Source organism: Ochotona curzoniae, unplaced genomic scaffold, assembly GCF_017591425.1.
Source record: "Ochotona curzoniae isolate NIBS_2020 unplaced genomic scaffold, NIBS_Ocur_1.0 contig_1302, whole genome shotgun sequence".
NCBI lineage: Eukaryota > Metazoa > Chordata > Mammalia > Lagomorpha > Ochotonidae > Ochotona > Ochotona curzoniae.
The window spans coordinates 724,326-743,341 of record NW_024465035.1 but is presented as its reverse complement, the minus strand read 5'-3'; the positions used below and the strand labels follow the sequence as shown (position 1 = coordinate 743,341).

Genomic DNA, 19,016 nt, shown 5'->3' with positions numbered 1-19,016 from the left:
GATCCACGTGCGCAAGCAGCCCAGACTGTGTGTGAGTCCCTGCATCTCATGAATTTTTAACAGATTTATTGAAACAAGTGAGAAATGAGGGAGAGGACCTTTTTGCCCCGAGAGCAGGTTATATAAACAAGAAAAGATACCGTGGCAATGGCAACCACGGAAATCCAGGTTATGGAAATTTTCTGAGGCTGCAAATATGCCACCATGCATTGATGATTTGGGAAGCCACGGTTAATATCTGTAACCAATTAAAACTGACTCCCATGTGTCTTTGTTAAGAGGATATCTATTTTGATTATAAAGGGATTAGAGAGCTGAAGATGCCCCCAAAGCAACAGGCTTGATGAGATGCACTGGGAAGCGAGATGTGGAGCTGCCCAGGGCCAGCTTGGTGACCAGTGGAGGAGGCCGTGACTTGATCCTATTGTAAGAACTATGCAGACCGCTTTGTTAGGAAAAGGGGTTCTGGAGGTGCGTGATTCAGGGGCCGCATCTTGTGGTGGCCTTTTTGCAAGAGTCGCAAGGAAGCAGAGAGCGTGAGACGGCAGACAGGGACAGCACACATCCCAGCTCTCCAGTGTCTTCCTGCAGATCAAGAAGACTGGACTCTGGTGATCTTACCTAAACTTTATCACCTCCCAAAGGCTCACCTGTAAACACCACAACTGAATGAGAAACCCACCCTTTGCTCCTCACACCGGAGGTTAAGCTTTAGCACGTGACATCTTGAGGGACCCCGATCTATGTCCAAAGCAGAACAGGTCATTCATGAAAATCCCTGCCCCAAACCCCTTGCCAGAAGGCAGGGATCAAAGTTGTTCAGAAAACACATTTTTATTGTCCTTCTTCACAGTGCAGCCTCAAAGGAAAGTATCACAGGCCAGAAGGGCCGTCTTCGTGCAGCCTGGTGAACATTGAGTGTGGGAGAATTCCTCCAACACCGTCAAGTCCAACTTTCCCCTGTGGCTCTGCTGTATCTGCAATGTCCCCATTGTAGCTTTACTAGTTTTCGAGCCTTGAATGGTCCCCAAGCCACATTTTTGGGGTGTTAAATAAATCTTTGCATGATTGCCAGCAGCATCTCCTGGATTAGGAGCTGACTCCCAGAGGGGAAGACCTCTGGAAGTGGAGCTGGAGAGAAGGAGCCCCCAGAAGCAGGTCCCCCGCAGCTCCTGCAGGTATTGCACGTGAAGCTTCTGAAGGTGGTTTTCCATCATCTGAGAATCACCTAAATTCTTCGCAAGGTTAAGGAAAGGAGAAGCTAGAATGCACTGGGTGGTTCCCAGATGTATTGTTGCCTCATTTCAGCTCTCCTCCTGGTTTTTAGGAAAAAGTCAGTTCTGATTACTTAAGGAATTTGGAGATTTGCATATTCATACATGAGATGCAAAGCGATACTCCCCCAACTCAGATGTCTTCCGAAGACCCAGAAGCCCAGGAATCCAGGAGATAGGGTTCTCCAAATGCTGTCGCCCTTCCCCCTCCCTGCCCTCTCGGCAACCTTCTGGATGCCATGCCATTGCCTGAAGAACCTACAGAATGAAAGCTCAGGTTCTGGCCACAATCTACAGTTCCTTTTTGCTTTTGTACTTCCTGGACAAAGCTCGCTCACTGACCTGTGCAATTTGGTGTGACATTTTCTCCAAGTGCCCTCTATAACTGTACTTACTTTAGACATCTCTTTAAGAGCAAAAGGTCAACATCCTGACTATAAAATATTTTATATCTGACCTTTTATCTATCATTGCTAAGATTATTACAAACTGTTTGCCTTGAAGGATAACTTAAAATGCAATCAAATGAGATTATATATTGCATAGACAAAAAGAATAACGCTTCATTAAAGCAATTGTGCATGAGCTCTTGGCACACAGGTCAGTGCCATTAATGCAATGCTGGGAAGCACACAGAAGACAAAAGAGACAAGTCTAATATAGAGAGAGGGAGGAAGAGAGAGAGAAGGAGGGGACAAGAAGGAGATAGAGAGAGACACACAGAGAGAGTGCTTGACAACACGAGGTTGGCGCTTACAGGGATAATTGAAATTTATGAGAATTGAAACCAAACTTGCTGGTGGCCAATCAGAATCTCTGGCTGCAGTGTGCACCATGGTAACCAAGGCACTCGTTGCTCCTCACACATGGCCTCCTGCACTCCAGAACAGGAGCAGGGAGGAGAATGGCCCTAGCTCTCTCAGCCTGCTCCCCGCCCCAGCAACAGGCACACTTCCTGGAGTTCCTTTCTGCATGGAAAGGACCCCAAAGGTTTCTTGAATTCCTATGATATCCAATCCCCACTGTTCCTGGGTTTGGGATATGGGTCTCCTGCAGGCTACAAGCCAGAACTTCATATCTTGTTTTAGAAAAGGGAATGGTTACCAACCTGGACATGCTTTCTGCACACTTCAGAGACCGTGTGCTTTGACATCTGGCAGTTTTCTAGTCAGTTCCTGGCTCTGTAGCCCACCAGCTATGTGGCCATGGGCCCCTCACTCTGCTGTAATGAACCTCAGATTCCCACTGATGAAGTGAGTGCCTTGCAAAATCACCCTTGCGATGCTTCATGGGAAGCTGAAATGAGCATCTTTCATCTCCATGCCGCTCGTCTTTTGAATGCTTTGGGATATGGAGAATCTGGTGTTGCGTGATAATCGCTAATGAGTTTCCAGATGCGTTTGGCCATAGGTGCATTTGGTTAATGAAACTGTAGCATGGATGGCATGTGAATGAGTGGAAGGCTCAGCTGCCGTGCGGTGCGAGACACGGAGTCCTAGCGGTTTGTACGGGTTGTCCTTCACGCCCACCACGTGGAGGGCATCACAGGCAGATGACTCGTCACTGCCCTCTGTCATCACATTGTATCACTCACCTCCAGTGGGTACCGGTTGAACTTCAGAAGGAAACTTGGCTCTCCAGCCCCCACTTAGCAAGTTCCTGGAGCTGGGCTGCTGCCTACAGACCAAGAGAAGCAGGTATCCCGGGCCTCTTGCCAAGTGGTAAATGAAGCACTTTGTGACCTCCATTCCCAGGTTGAGACCTGAAGCAGGGTGACCAGCACAGGGATGCTCTTCCCTAGCTGGGTGTCACCCCTCTCAAGACCCTCCGCACGGACTTCCCGCAGCTACGTCCTGCTTTCTGTGCTTGGTCTGATTCCACGTGTCACTTTTCTTCCCAAGGCTTTCAGTCCACGTCTCTTTTACCCCACGTTTTCTTAAACTCGAAGCCCTGTGGGAGCTCATGACCAACAACAGATAGAAGAAAACTGAGCTGTCCCTCACAGTATGATCCTTTCTGCCAAGCGCAGGTGGAAAGCCTCCCTGGTTACATGAGACATGGAGTGTCCAGCCGGGATGAGGAGCAGTGTTGTCACTGTTAAGACAGTGGACTCAGGCCAAGCATTCGGTCTAATGTTTAAGGTGCCGGTGCAGAGCAGTTGCGTTTAATGCCTGACTCCAGTTCCTGACTCCAGCTTCTATTGACGTAGACCTCAGGGGGTAGCGGTGAGGGCTCCTGTGATTAAGTCTTGGTCCCCAGGCTTGACCCTACCTTCCCCAGGTGTTGCAGTCACTTGGGAAGCAAACCGCTGGAGCCCTCTGCCTCTCAGAACGACAGTCGACTCTGGAGTCGTTCTAGGTTCAGACCCTGAGCTCTGGTGCTGAGTAACTAGACCAGGAACTCCCCTTCTCCTGCCTCTGCCAGCTCATATATAAAATGAAGGTGACAGTAGCTCCTTTCTCACAGGGTTGCCGTGAGCATTCAATCAGTTCATACCTGGAAAGGCCTTACATCAGGGTCTGGCCTGGGTGCTGACTGCACCTCCCATGGACTTAGAATTTCTCTCATGTTTGTAAGAAATGATCTCCATATGGGCTTGTTACAACGGCACTAGACTGAGGGCCAGGATCTCCATTCTGACTTGATCAGTCTTGCTTTCTGCATCAGTTTGATGGTAACACCAAGTGAGCTACTGTTTGGAGCCTCAGTTTCCCCAGTTTGTGTAATTGCTGCATTGGAATGGATCATCTGTGAGGCCCAGGTAACTTTGCATGATTCTGTGCTTGATGTGAAATGGCTGATTCTGGCATCTGCGACTCAGCCCTCTGCCTGCCATCTCCTCCCTGTGCTCTGCACTGCGTATCCACACAACAGACTCTAGCCCTTTAGTGAGAGGATTGAGAGTTGGCATATAAACACCAGTGACACACACCTTGAATTGAAAAAGAAATCTAGACCTACCTCATATAAAAAGTCAAACTCTCTCCGTTGATTTTGTAGGTGTAAGCACTTTGGGTCGTGTTTCTGGGGTTAAGCTCCCAGCCCTGATCGATGGCCTCTCGTCTGGCTACAGACAGGCATGGGGATCTATGGCCAGGCGCCACTGAAATATAAATATCCCTTCATTTCTAACGGATGCTGAAGAATGCAGTTTATATCATTATGCCTGCCATAAAATATTAAATGTGAGTAATTTGATGTTACCCACGAGCCAGGGCCATGCTGGTGCCTTCTTTCTCTGTTCTGGGCAGGGCGGTGGGAGGGGGGGAAAGGTCCTGAGTTCTCAGCCTGGCCCCGTTCGATGGCAGAATGCAGAGCCAGCCCCTTTATGGTTTATGGTGGGAGGTGTCTTTGCTAAGACTGTATGATGCTGGCTGCTGCAAGAGGAATTGCAGGCAGGGAGTCAAGCCTTGAAGCTGTGTCTTGGACTGCTGTGAGAGAGCCACCCCTATTCTTGCATTATGCTCTTTCAGAGCATCCCAGGCAGGATTCACCCCAGCCCGGTGCTGCCTGCACCTGTCAGGGGACAATAGTCTGCTTTTCCTGGATTCCTTCCTCTGCTTTCTGATGTCACCTCCCTAGTAAATCACCTGGCCACAGTTCTGCCTCAGGCTCTACTTTCAGACCAACTCCTTTCCAAGCAAACTCACAAACAAAAAAGAATACTTCTGGAAAGGGAAGAGAGTTTGGGAGGATTGGGATGCAAAGAACAAACACCTGGAAAACTCAGGTTTTATGACGAGAATTGGGCTTCTGTTGTACCTATCATTGCTTATACATCCTGCCTGGAATCCCAAGGTCAGGCCACTGCACCTGGTTGTGCAGGTTGGACATTGCATAATGGTACCCAACCCTGGGCTTTGAAATACGGTGCTTGGTATACTTACCAGGCTACATGCTTAAGTGGCAGGGTGCATCTAACAAAAGTCCACCTTTTTCTTAACACAAAGGAACTGATCACGCCCCTTGTCTCACAGCTCTGGTTGGCACCTACCCAAAAGGAGTCTCTCTTCCCAACTCATACAAAGGTATCTTACCGGTCAGCTGTGATCCTCGGTCACCTGGCTCTGGCCCCATGCCCGACTCCATGATGCCGTAACTCCCATCAACATAACAACAGCCATTGACCTCCTATGAGCCATGTGACATTTTCATTTCTGCAACTGCCCTTGGCTAATGCTGGCTCCCCCACTCACTCTGCTTGTCCATTCTCCAGTGTGGGTTTAGGTTGCCACTAACTCTAGCAAACGTGCATACATTGTGTCTCCTCTCCAAGTCACTCCATGCGTGTTGGAATCCACTTGATTCTATTCAACTATTCTTCAGGAAACCATCAGGTGCTTTCCAATAATGTGCCTGACTCGGGCTGTGCAGCCTCGAGTCAGTCCATCCCTGTTAGCAGCAGCAAAACAAGAACGAATGAAGTGAAACCAGAGATGATCCACGCAGTGAGAACCCAGGTCACCCAGCCTGGCCCAGTGACTGCAGACAGAGGCAGGTCATCTGATACTGAGAAAAAAGGAGGGGCAACAGCAGGTTCAAAGAGGAGGAGTCAAAAATGGGCACACGCAACTCCAAGCTGGTTAGTGTGCTTGTAGTATAAAATTGGAGGCAGAGAAAAAGAAAGATGAGGCTGTGGGAATGGGAAAAGTGACTCTTCCAGAAAAAGCGTATTCAGGTGTTGAACCCTTGGTTGGCTGGTGGGGCCACCAGATGCGATGAACTGTCCATGTGTGACCTGATTCATGTCCCGACTGCTGCACTTTGGATCCTCCCCCCCCACGGTGCGGCTGTCTGGGCCCTTACCACCTGCTGGGGAGACCCAGCCCTCCGGTGTTCTGCCCTCTGCCACTCCTGCTTAGGTAGAATTTGGAATTCCTGCCACCACCTTGAGTCTCTCATGCTCTTATCCCCCCTTCTCCCCAGTTTTGTCAGGTCCACCAATATTGCTGGGCAGAGAAAAAAACATATACTAATTTGAGTTTCATCGTGAGTGGAGATTCCTGATTGTAAGACAAAGCGTGATCTGGTGAGGCATGTGGTCAGTGAAGTCCTCAGTCCAGGTCTTGTGGGACTAAACAGAGATACTAGCCTGCCAGTAGACTCCTGAGCAGATAAGGGAAAAGTTAGAAAATGTAAGAACGCTACACACAGATTTTGTGTCACTTTGATGGAGTAGAGGCACGGTGGTTGAGGAGAGAGGGAGGCAAGGACAAAGCCTCCCTTTGACCTTGAGCACAGCTGGTCACCTCCCTGGGCCTCAGCTTCTTCATCTGCCCGTGATGTGGTCTGGATCCTGTAATGTGGCCTGATGGAGAGATTACACCTACAGCTACATTAGGAAGTACGCAAATGCTGCCCACAGGGAGAAAGTGTTACCGTGAAGTCATTGCTTATCATCCATTACAGCAAGGCATTCTAGAAAGAGCAACACCAGCCACCCACTCCAGCCGCTGAGGAATGACTTATTTCTGTGGATGTGACCTGAATAAAGGGAGGCAGTGTGGCAGCTCCAAGGAGGGAAAATGCGAGAAGAAATCAGTGGCTTCATTTGTCAATGCCAGTGGAAGTTTCTGCTCTTACTCTTGCACTTACTCTTCTGTATTTGCTCAGTGGACACAGAACATTTTCCAAACATTTGCTGCATGCCAGGCCCTAGGCTAGACTGTGAAGACACAAGAACAGGGTCCATGCCTTAAAGCCTCCCCTCCTGGGCCATGGCCAAACGGGACACCTCATGAATGGAAAAATCAAAACACCTGCTTCATGACAGTGTGAAGAGCCGTGCCATGTGACATGGAGAAAGCAGCAATAAGTCATCCAGGGGGAAAAGAAAGCTTCACAGAGGAGGTGGCCTCTTGTCATTTTTCCATAAATTAGCCCATTTGTCATAGACGAGTGATGGCTCTTGGTCGTTCAGTGCCTTCTTTGCTGGGTGCCGAGGGTGCAGGCCACACAGGAAGCGCTGTGCTAGACCCCCACTGCTCGTCTCTGCATCCCACACCCCCATTCTTTGTCGCTGCATCCCACACCCCACTGCTCGTCTCTGCATCCCACACCCACTGCTCGTCTCTGCATCCCACACCCACTGCTCGTCTCTGCATCCCACTGCTCGTCTCTGCATCCCACACCCACTGCTCGTCTCTGCATCCCACACCCCACTGCTCGTCTCTGCATCCCACACCCACTGCTCGACTCTGCATCCCACACCCACTGCTCGTCTCTGCATCCCACACCCACTGCTCATCTCTGCATCCCACTGCTCGTCTCTGCATCCCACACCCACTGCTCGTCTCTGCATCCCACACCCACTGCTCGTCTCTGCATCCCACACCCACTGCTCGTCTCTGCATCCCACACCCACTGCTCGTCTCTGCATCCCACACCCCACTGCTCGTCTCTGCATCCCACACCCACTGCTCGTCTCTGCATCCCACACCCACTGCTCGTCTCTGCATCCCACACCCACTGCTCGTCTCTGCATCCCACACCCACTGCTCGTCTCTGCATCCCACACCCACTGCTCGTCTCTGCATCCCACACCCCACTGCTCGTCTCTGCATCCCACTGCTCGTCTCTGCATCCCACACCCACTGCTCGTCTCTGCATCCCACTGCTCGTCTCTGCATCCCACACCCCACTGCTCGTCTCTGCATCCCACACCCCACTGCTCATCTCTGCATCACACTGCTCGACTCTGCATCCCACACCCACTGCTCGTCTCTGCATCCCACACCCACTGCTCGTCTCTGCATCCCACACCCACTGCTCATCTCTGCATCCCACACCCACTGCTCGTCTCTGCATCCCACACCCACTGCTCGTCTCTGCATCCCACTGCTCGTCTCTGCATCCCACACCCACTGCTCGTCTCTGCATCCCACACCCACTGCTCGTCTCTGCATCCCACACCCACTGCTCGACTCTGCATCCCACACCCACTGCTCGTCTCTGCATCCCACACCCACTGCTCATCTCTGCATCCCACTGCTCGTCTCTGCATCCCACACCCACTGCTCGTCTCTGCATCCCACACCCACTGCTCGTCTCTGCATCCCACACCCACTGCTCGTCTCTGCATCCCACACCCACTGCTCGTCTCTGCATCCCACACCCACTGCTCGTCTCTGCATCCCACACCCACTGCTCGTCTCTGCATCCCACACCCACTGCTCGTCTCTGCATCCCACTGCTCGTCTCTGCATCCCACACCCACTGCTCGTCTCTGCATCCCACACCCCACTGCTCATCTCTGCATCCCACACCCACTGCTCGTCTCTGCATCCCACACCCACTGCTCGTCTCTGCATCCCACACCCACTGCTCGTCTCTGTATCTTGCTTTTGTACAGAAGAGCACGTGGGCTCAGTGAACTAACTGGTCTCTATTTCCTCATGATTTTCCAAGAAGAGGCATTGCAGCAGGTCCAGACCTTGGGATCTAAGTGCCTTTGGCCATCCCCCAGAATTCAGGAGCTGGCATTTCAGAGGAGACCAGAAGAAAGGCTGAAACTGGCTAAGAGGGAAGAAAGAGTCAAGCGAGTGAGTGAGAGGAGCCATGGAGTTGGGACTGCTTGTACTCAGACCGAAGCTGGGGAGAAGCGAGCCAACCAGCAAGCCAGCCTCAAGCCAACCCAGCATCTGAGAGCTGGTTCTGGATGCCAACCTGTCCTGAATCCCAGAGCTTCTGGGCTGTGCTGATGGTGCTGTTCCCCTCAGGAAGGCAGATAAACCACCTACGTCTTCAGCTGACTGAGTAGTTCCCTATCCGGACCAGAGGTTCTCTGGTTGAATGTTGTCTAGGCAGACACTTCAGCCATGGAGACACACATGCTCTCCCAGTCTGTAGCTCTGTGTGCTGTAAGCTGCAGCCTTGTGTTGATTAAAATCCAAGCGTGGAGCAGCCAATCTCACCTGCTCCCAGCCTTTGCACCTGATGAGCCATTTGATGATGGGAAATAGAAGGCAGGCACAAGATGACTTTTTACAGACTGTGTACTCTCGTGGTGGGAGCCGAAGAATCTGAGTGCCACTTTCTATTCTTAGCCATAGCACTGAGAGCAGGCTGCAAGCAGGGCAGGAGTTGTAGGGAGAACTGCAAGCAAGCAGTGTGCACCTGCTCAGGAGGTGGCAGGGATGAAGAAAGCCCCAGTGAGATTTGAGAAGACCCTTCTCTGTTTCAGAGGCTCAGTGCAACCTCCAATTTCATGACCTTCCTCTCCATTACAGGCCCCGGGTCCCCTGGGCTCTAATACAGGTAAATCTGTAGTCTGGCTTAGGATGCCTTAGTGACTACATTCTTCCTAATAAAGACAGAAAAGAGAATGCAGTTATTCTGAAAGGCCTTTGCAGAGGGCCACTGTCCCGGCAAAGCTGTCAAGAGTGCAGTTATACACCGAGGCCACGAACGAGGAAGTTACCTCTCCACAGCAGAAGCCTTGGATATGGCCGGGGTTGGGGTGGACTCCTGCCAGCCTTCTCTCCTCCCCCCAGAGTCGATCTCCTACCACGATCTAACTGAAACCAGACCCTCAGAATGCATCTGCTGCCAGTCATCAGTTGCTTACAAATTGAATGCTGGTGAGCTAGATTGTTAGTGCATCGGTTAATAGCAATCGCCAACAGACCCTGCATGCCCCCAGGTGGTGCATACACAATGAATAAATCCTCTTGTGGAAGTGTAAACCCTGCTTGCAAAGTGGCTGCTTGCTGGAGTAAGAGTAGAGAAAGAAGATCCAAGACCATAGTTCTGCCTGGGAAGCGTCCAGAAAGGTCTTAACTGCCACCCCCGGGGCTTCAGTGTCCTCCGTGGTTTTCTGCCCCGGACCAGCCTCTCACAGCACCCACGTGGAGCAAGCTTCAGAGTGCTGCATAGCTCACACACCGCTCAGTGTGTGACACAGGCAGTGGACACCTAGCAGGATGCCTGTCTTACCAACAGCAAAGGTCCGAGTTACCCAGCAGAGGGTAGCAGAGCTGGGATGCCGAGGCAGGCACTCTCGCTCCAGGGCCTGAGTTCTCAACCTCAAATTCTTCAACATTCTAGACTTTTAGAGTAATCTGTGGTCGTTCTCAGGAAGGTGAATTTTTAGAGGTTGCAGTGATACTGACACAGGCCACAGGGAAACATGGGGAGCTGGCTTTTCTGACACTTTCCTGGGCGCCCGTTCTCTCTGTTTCTGTCTTTCTAAGTGCTGGGCCTCCATCTGTATCTACACTGCTCTCTTACTCTTGCATCCATATGCCAGCCAGAAGCATCTGTCTGGGTGCCAGTGTGAGGCTCCAGTTCCACCCGTTTCTCCATCAGGCTTTCCCTGAACCTCATCTAACAGGGAAGGATAAAAGGAGACAGGTCAACTGTGCAGGTCCACTCCTGGCCCCTACGGGGCACCCTGCACACGCCTCAGCCTGAAGATTTTCCAGAGAGCTGTTTAGGGTGGGGGGCCTAGGGTTTGCCTGTTGCACTTCCCTGCGTTGACTTGGTACGTGTTCCTAGGGGATATTTTCTGGTCTGAGCTCAGGAAAACAAAGTCCTCCTTCCAGCTGCAAGATGCTCAAGGTACAGAGCCTGTGCACTGCTGATCTCTCTTGTTTAAAAAGATGTATTTTATTTTTATTGGAAGGGCAGATTTACAGAGAAAAAGAGACAGAGAGGAAGATTCTTTGTATGCTGGTTCACTCCTCAAGTGGCCGCAAAAGCTAGAGCTGTGCTGATCCGAAGCCAGGAGCCAGGATCTGCTTCCAGGTTTCCCATGCGGATGCAGGGTCCCAACACGTTGAGCCATCCTCAACTACCTTCCCAGGCCACAAGCAGGGAGCGGGATGGGAAGTGGAGCTGCCAGGATTAGAACCAGTGCCCATAGGCAAGATGAGGACCTCAGCAAACATCTACTCCCCTGATCCAGCAGGCAGTGAGTGTGCTGGCTTTTTCCAGATAGGCAGTAGTGCTGCCTTTCTGGGCACTTCTATAACGAGGTGCAGAGCAGATATGAGTGCTGGCCACCGGACTCAACTCCCTGGGTGGGAATCTGATGCATTTCAACGAAGCCCGCTTGCATCACCACATCTGAGCAGCAGCTACACCATTCCTTTGGCCAGTGGCTCCCACGTGGATGTGAGGTGAACAGAGCAGGTCTGAACACAAGTTGGCACCTTGTCTGCCCCATATGGGATTGAGTGGAAGGATCTCAGAAGAGTTTTGCTCCTTAGGCCAGTGTCTTGTGCAGAGGGAGGAAAGCAGTGATAGTTCGTTCTCTCTCTCCCTTCAAGGAACAGGTGTGAAAACCCCAGAATAGTCTCCTTGGAATTACACATATTTGGGAGGCCTACTCACAGGGACTTGATTTGCTAATCAATTGCTGTTGCAGTCTCAAAACTGGCAGGGACCTACTGTCTCAGCAGTTTGCAAATCTGATTGTGTACAGCACCATGTGGTGAAGTTAAAATGATGCTGGTGCCTGGGTATTAAGGGATGGCCCTGGGGCTGGGGCCCAGGGATCTGCACTCTGTCCCCAGAGCCCAGGTATTCAATGACACCCTGGGGCCCAGGGATCTGCACTCTGTCCCCAGAGCCAGGTATTCAATGACACCCTGGGGCCCAGGGATGTGCACGTCTGTCCCAGCTGTGTGTTTCCACAGAGACTTGCACGGTTCACTCATTAGCACACCGTCACACACTTGTGTTTGCATGCAGACACTCGCATCACTCGGATATTCAAACCATGCAAACTCAAATACACACTACACATTAACAAATGTTCTAGCACCTGAAACTCAGTGATTCTTCTACCTGGGTTTTATTACCTCTGGGTGCTTACACTGGTCCAAACAATGACGCTGCCAGTGTTTGAGAGCTGGCATGAGTTCAGACCCCACCTCTGTACATAGGCTGAAGCCCAACACTGGCTAAGGCACAGATTCCCAGCCCTACAAGCTCCTGCAAACACAGGCAGCAATGCAGATCTCACAGGGTTCCCATGAGATTGAGAAGTGGTGTTTGGGCTTCGTGAGGTAAGGGATGTGCAGTGCCACGCTGTTCTCGTTTCTCTCCCGTGAGGTCAACATAGCTGTGTTTTTTTAAAGAGTACGTACTTGGTCTTCTGCATACTGACGGGTGAATGATGCCCAGTTTTCTGATATGCTGATGTGCTTCTTACACATACAAGGATACTTTGGAATATTCATGGAAATGGAACTAAAAAGCAAGTTTGTTCTGGAGAAGAAGGGCTTGGGAACGTGTGTGGTGGGTCTTTCAAAGATTGCAAAGGGGAAAGGTCATTGTCTTCCAAGCCTGCCAACGCCCTGGCTTGTTCCTGTTGCCATTGATCTCGGCCACCTGTTCAGGCCGTGTTTGTTAGGCTGCTCTACTTTAAAGTTACTCTCTGTCACTTCGCTTATTTTTATTGGAATGTCAGATATTCAGAGAGGAGGAGAGACAGAGAGCAAGATCTTCCATCCATTGATTCACTTCCCAAGCGGCCACAACAGCTGGAGCTGCTCCTATCCAAAGCCAGGATCCAGGAGCCTCCTCTGAGTCTCCCACATGGGTGCAGGATCCCAAGGCTTTGGGCCATCCTCAAGTGCTTTCCCAGGCCACAAGCAGGGAGCTGGATGGGAAGCAGGGCTGCCTGGACTAGAACCAGCACCGATATAACATCCCGGCACATGTAAGGCGAGAACTTTAGCCTCTAGGCTACTGCACCAGGCACCACTTATTTTTTATTGTTACATATTACCTAGTGATTTTTTTTCAGTAAATATAATTACTTTGATAAGTAGGAAGGACAAAAATTATTTTCATTTTAGGAGAAAATGGTGAATGTGTACTTTGTTTCACATTTTCTTTGGCACTTTGCACACATCTCCAGAAGCCTGTGCTGTGGAGCACCTGGCCGTGAGCCTTGCTCCCCGTTGAGTGTGACTGCACGGCGGAAGCTGCAGCGTGCTGAGTCACCTTCCATGGTGCCACTTGGGCAGGCCCATCAATCAGCCCGGGATGCTTCGCCCTCACTGCAAACACAAAGGGGACTTTGAGCTCCCTTTCAAACAGCCGTAAATCTTGCTGAAGGAGAAATCTTATCCAGTCTCCTGAAAACAAAGCCCAGCAGTCTGCAAGGCAGTCTGGACCACACAGGTTTCCCTGCAAGATACTCAGGGGCCAGCACAGGCAGCTGGCCAGTGCTCTACCATAGTCGGGACAAAGAAGTGACTTGCATTAGACCCTGCCCCACAGACACAGAAGGTGTTTTTAAAAAAGATTTATTTAAGTTTATTGGAAAGGGAGATTTATACAGAGAGAGACAGAAAGATCTTCCATCCACTGGTTCACCGCCCCCCCCCCCCAATGTCCACAATGGCCAGAGCTAAGCTGATCTGAAACCAGGAGCCAGGAGCTTCTTCTGGGCCTCCCAGATGGGTGCAAGATCCCAAGGCTTTGGACCGTCCTCCCAGGCTGTAAGCAGGGAGGTGGATGGGAAGTGGATCAGCCTAGACACAAAGTGGCACCCAGCACTTTCAAGAGGAGACTTCAGCCATTGAGCCTTCATGCTGAGCCCTGCAGAGGCTTGTTGTCGGAGAAGTCAGGGAGGGATACCATGAAATGGGATGGCTTTTATTACAGCGGCAACTTCCTGGCCACCTGCTGGAGACACCCAATCCTAGAATTCACACACACATACGTGCCTGCGCACACACACCTGTAAATGTTATTTTCAGGAGAGGCAATTCTTTAGGGCAAGTCAGATAGCCAGTTGCGCTTACAGGGGAGTCTCTGAGCAGGCTTTGTGGAGAGACCCTGAACAGACAGCCTAAGGGTCCTCCTTCATTTCCTAAAACAGAAGCCGAAGAGCCTTGCACGACACTTTGTCACAGCTTGTCCCCCTAGTCCAGGCAGCATTCCTCTCTGAGTGACAGCTGCATTCCTAGGGTGTGTTTCTCATCCCTGACTCCACTGACACGAGAAAGGACTAACCCTTGGTTGTGGGAAGCTGTCCTGTGCACTGCAGGGTTGTAACCTCATCCCTGGTCCTTACAAGACACACGACAGCAGTACTGCTCCTCCCAGTTACAGCCGTCAAAAATGTATTGCAGAAACGGGACAAAGCCACCCTCATCCGAGAACCACTGTTCCAAAGGGATGATTCTTCCCAGGTTCCCTTTCACGTACTTTTGTTTCTTCTTGAGGCCTGGTGGATTGGAACCCAGCCTTGCATCTGTGGCAAGAGTGCCTCATCTCCCCTTCCTGGGTTCTCACTTAAGGTCTCGGGCGTCTGACAGCTGGCACTGCAAGCAGCCACAGCTGCGTCACTCTCAGCGCTTGCTATGCTCCATCTTAGCGGAAAGGCCAAGAAGCAAGTTGCTGTGCTGCTGTCTGTGGTGCTGAAACAAAACAAGGGGCAGGCGTGAAGAGTCAGGCAAAGAGGAAGTTTATTGATAACCAAGTGGTAGCAGGTATCCATCCCGTAAGTGCTGTTCTGCTGAGGGAGAGTCTCTGGCATTCAAAGGAGACACGGAAGGGGAAGTCAGGAATAACAGGAACAGGGACAGCTGCATGTTGGTCTCCAGCCAGGCAGTGGAGGACTGTTCGACTCATGCCTGAGCTCCTGGTTGGCAGTAGTGCAACATTCTTCACAGAATTTTGGGGATGGCAAAGTGGACTTCAGTGCTGGAATTCCCCTACACGACACTGTTTAAGATAAAACCAACCATCCGGGGTTGTTTGCTCCTAACTCTGCAAGGCAGGCAGTGACAATCTCTTAGTACAGTGAGTTAAACTAGAAACAGGCCAGGGGATGGAGGCCTGATGGTGCCTGGCTGTCGTCGGACCACTGTGTGTGGTCTGTACCTCCTTACACTTGGCACCCAGGTGCTGCTGCATGTCTTAGCTCTCCGTAAGTTGGTACAACAATGAAACCAGGTGGACACTAAATGTCCTTTTATGACCAAGCCAGGGATTTCCGTGTTGTCATTTCCACTGTGGTCACAACCCCTCCCAGAAGAAAGGGGTGCCACATGCCTTTCCCCATGGGCCCGGCTTCTGTCTCCTTTCTCAGGCTCTCTGCTCCCCTTGCTTTCATTGCCCTCACATCCCCACCACACACATTAACCATGAGAGACTGAGATGAAAATCACTCTGCTTCTACTAGGAGAGTGTGATGCAGGGTTTTTCGGTGGCTCTGAGGACCTTTTGATTCTCAATTCTGGAGATTCTGAGAAGAGCTAACTCCATTTCACCCTACGAAAGCTCATTTCAAGGTAAAATCACTTTGGTGACTATGGGGTTAGCTCAACAAAGCATTGTGGTGCTAAGGTACTTGAAATGAGGCTACATAAATCTTCACGTCTGAGAGACTGTCTTAGACAATTTGTGTCTTCCCAGGGTCTGCCTGTGCAACACACATACTGGCCTCTTAAAACATGCTTGTAGAGTAAATGTTTTTGATTTCAGTGACTAGGCACTTTATTGTGTCCAATGTTATCTACACTAAAACCTTGGGAGATTTTTTTTTTAAGCTTTGTATTCCTAGGCAAACTATAATTAGAATATAAATTCTTCATCTACTCAAAAGGCAGAGTGACAGCAATGGAAACAGATAGAGAGATCTGTCCACTGGCTCACAGCATCCAGTGCTAGGCAAGACAGAAGCCAGAAGCTTGGAACGCAATTGGACCCAAGCTCTTGGGTCCCTATCTGCTGGGTTGGAAGATGACTGGAGCAGAAGGTGGGTCGGATGGAAAGTGGAGTGGCCAGACTTGCACATGCATTCCAATATGAGCTATAGTCATTGCAAGGTTGACTCTGTGATGCCAACTCTGCCCCTAGAAAATGAATTTTTATTATTCTTTCATATGTGTACAAGTTCTTATTACAGCCATAAGTTGATATTTTGTCAACTGGAAAGTGTTTCTAAGCTGTGACCATTGCTAAAATTAAATCTGATAGTTTCAGCCTCATTTTGCAAGTAGACTTCTGTCCTGGGTGTGTGCCATCTGTGGCTTCTGATTGAGGATACGTGGGTTTGGTTGTTTAACTGTCTTTACAGGATAGTTGCTGTGTGACCAGGCATCGGTGACTTTATGGATCTAAGAAGGCGGTCCTTTTTCCACTTCTCGTTGTTTCCTTTGGTTATTTGCTGTTGGTTGTGGCTGGCAATTTCTTCCTTTGCCTTGCATGCTCCCCAAAATGCTACTTACAGAACTACCCCAGAGCTCATGATACGCAGCGACATGCGTGCACCCCTCACCTTCCGTTACCATTGTAATTTGGCTGTTTGGACTGGGGTCAGTTGAGATTGAGTTGGATCTATTCTACACAGACCTCTCCATTGTTGGACCTGGAACAACAGGCAAGAGGTGGAACCTGACTACACAAGAACTCACATTGTGTCCACTCTCATAACCAAACTAGTTATATTCACAGCCCAAAGTCAAGTTGCCTGCAGGGAGACTTCTCCCAGAGGATTGGGCAGGGGAGGAGGGGAGCAGGAAAAAGGGCAGATGTGTGAACACTTCCTAAATATTGATCTGATCTTCCACCTATTGACCCAGAAGTGTCAGTGCAAGTGCCAAGATCTTTCCAGTCTCTGGGCCTTAGGTATGCCGTCTTCCCCAACTGAAGTACCCTCCTCTTGGGGTCAACGATCCTATTCCCTAACTACTTTCTATTTATCTGTTGAGATCCTAGCCAGCAACCACCTTCCCTGGAGACACATTCAGACTCATCGCCTGCTTTCTGACTCATATGCATGCACATTTGGACCCTGTTCTTCTGCACAAGTGTATGTGTCTGTGCTTCCCACGTCCTGTTTGCCAGTTTCCCTGGCACGTAGCACAGGGCTATAAACTTTGGAGCAAATGAGCGTGATGTTAGCGATGTAAGGTGAGGGGCTTGTGAGCCATCTCCACTGACAGCCCTGGAGGAGAACAGAAGGAAAGGCAGCACTGGCATTTTCAAGCAGGCCAGCCATTGGAAACGAGCTGTACGAGCCGTCTGGACACAACTGCCTGTGTCCAACAAATGCCATCTGCTTCCAGGCTGTGTCAAGACTGGGAAATCGGCGTAGACCGCGTGGCTCCGGTTCTGCTCGGGATGGTGTCGTTCCTTGTTTGCCCTTTTTGCTTTGTTCTTGTTCTGTCTAGGAGTAGTTCTGAGACGCTGTCGGTCTGCTGCCCCAAGAGGAGTTTTGGGGATTCAAGAACAAGAGGCTCTTTTGTGTGGCGCTTATCATTGGTATTCATTGGTAAAGGATGAGACCAGGAACATGGAGCAGAAGGCTGGGCGTGTGTGGCTGCCACTCAGCCCTGTTTGGATTTTTCCAGAGGTGATAGGGACCATTGAGGGGACAGACTTGCCGGCTGCTTTCAACACACTCCAGATTTCAGTTTCTTTAGAATGGGGCTGGAAAGGGAAATTTAGATGTTTGCTGGTGGTGTTTTAAAGTCACAGCTGGTGCTCATTTAAAGGCATTCAAAGCCTTTCACTCTGAATGATGCTTCTGAAGGTAACTGGATTATCTGTGCTTGCGGGTTCAATATGGCACTCCTAGATGTAATAGCCCGTCATCTCTGCTTACTGGATCCACACATCGCTTCCCAGGCTGGATATTCATCCCAGAAGCAAGTGAAGAGATTTACAAGTCTGCTGCAAGTGAATAGCCAGATACGCTCCGTCGGGGGTGGCCTGCTAGCTCTTCATGTGCCAGCTCTAATTCCCTTAGGCTTGCAAACATTTGGATGATTCCTAACATTTCAAAAGTGTTTATTTCATGCCAGTTGAATTGGCTGGAAAAGTTATCAAGAAAGATATCACGCCATTTATTCAAATTTAGAATTTTGTATTAGCCAAATCCCTGCAGTCCTCAGGCAAATAAAGGCCCAAATAAATTATTCTGGATGTTTCTGTCTAGGCAGAGCTCCGCAGGGTGACGGTGTAAGTGTGTAGACGGTCAAGGCAGTGTGTGCCTGGCACCGGCATCTCGTCTTGGTGACTCATTCTCCGTCTAGTCTATACTCCCACAGCCCTGCTGTGTTTGAGATCTGACGGTTCAGACCTTCCGGGCAGTGCCTCCTGCTGGCAGAATCGTTTGAACAGAGGGATTGGTTACTGAGTTTGTGGGGTGCAATGATGAAAATTAAGCAAGTTTAGGAGGCATCAAACACACAGAAATTCAAAAGAGTCTTTATCGATTGTGACTTATCTCAAATTCTGATGAACATGACCTTGTGGTCTCTGCGCACAGTCAGCCTTCCCCGCTCCCCAGTGACCGCATCTTGTGGGATTTGCCCATGCATACTGGAGATAAAAGCTTGACGGTGACTGTGAGGGTTATGAATAAAGGATAGAGCAAAACATGCAGCTCTTGGTAGATGATCTAGAGTCCAGAATAGGGAATGAAATTGGGGCCTGCCAACTGCGAGTCTGTTATTGCCTACTGGCGTGGGAAACCTTTTCATGGCAAGGGTCTTTTGGATAGTTGTAACACAGTCATATCAGCTTAGGAACTAGCCCGCTATACATTTATTGAATTTCAAATCTCTCTGTGGTTGGCTCAGCGGGACCAGTCCAGTTGATTTAGGGGCCGTATGTGGCCTGAAGGCAGTGCGTTCCCCACGCCAGAAGCCAGCAGCACAGATGTTTGTATACCAGTGTCTCGGCTCATCAGACTTCTCTTCCCATGATTGGATTTGCAAATACTAGAATACCTTCTCTACCCTTTTTCACAAATTTCTTCTCCTGGAAGGGATT

The 19,016-nt window shown here is 50.2% G+C and overlaps 1 protein-coding gene across 1 annotated transcript in view; it reads left to right on the top strand.

The window, feature by feature from the left end:
• CLSTN2 (calsyntenin 2) overlaps positions 1-19,016 on the top strand; it is a 411,318-nt gene that overhangs the window by 264,401 nt on the left and 127,901 nt on the right. The window lies entirely within an intron of this gene.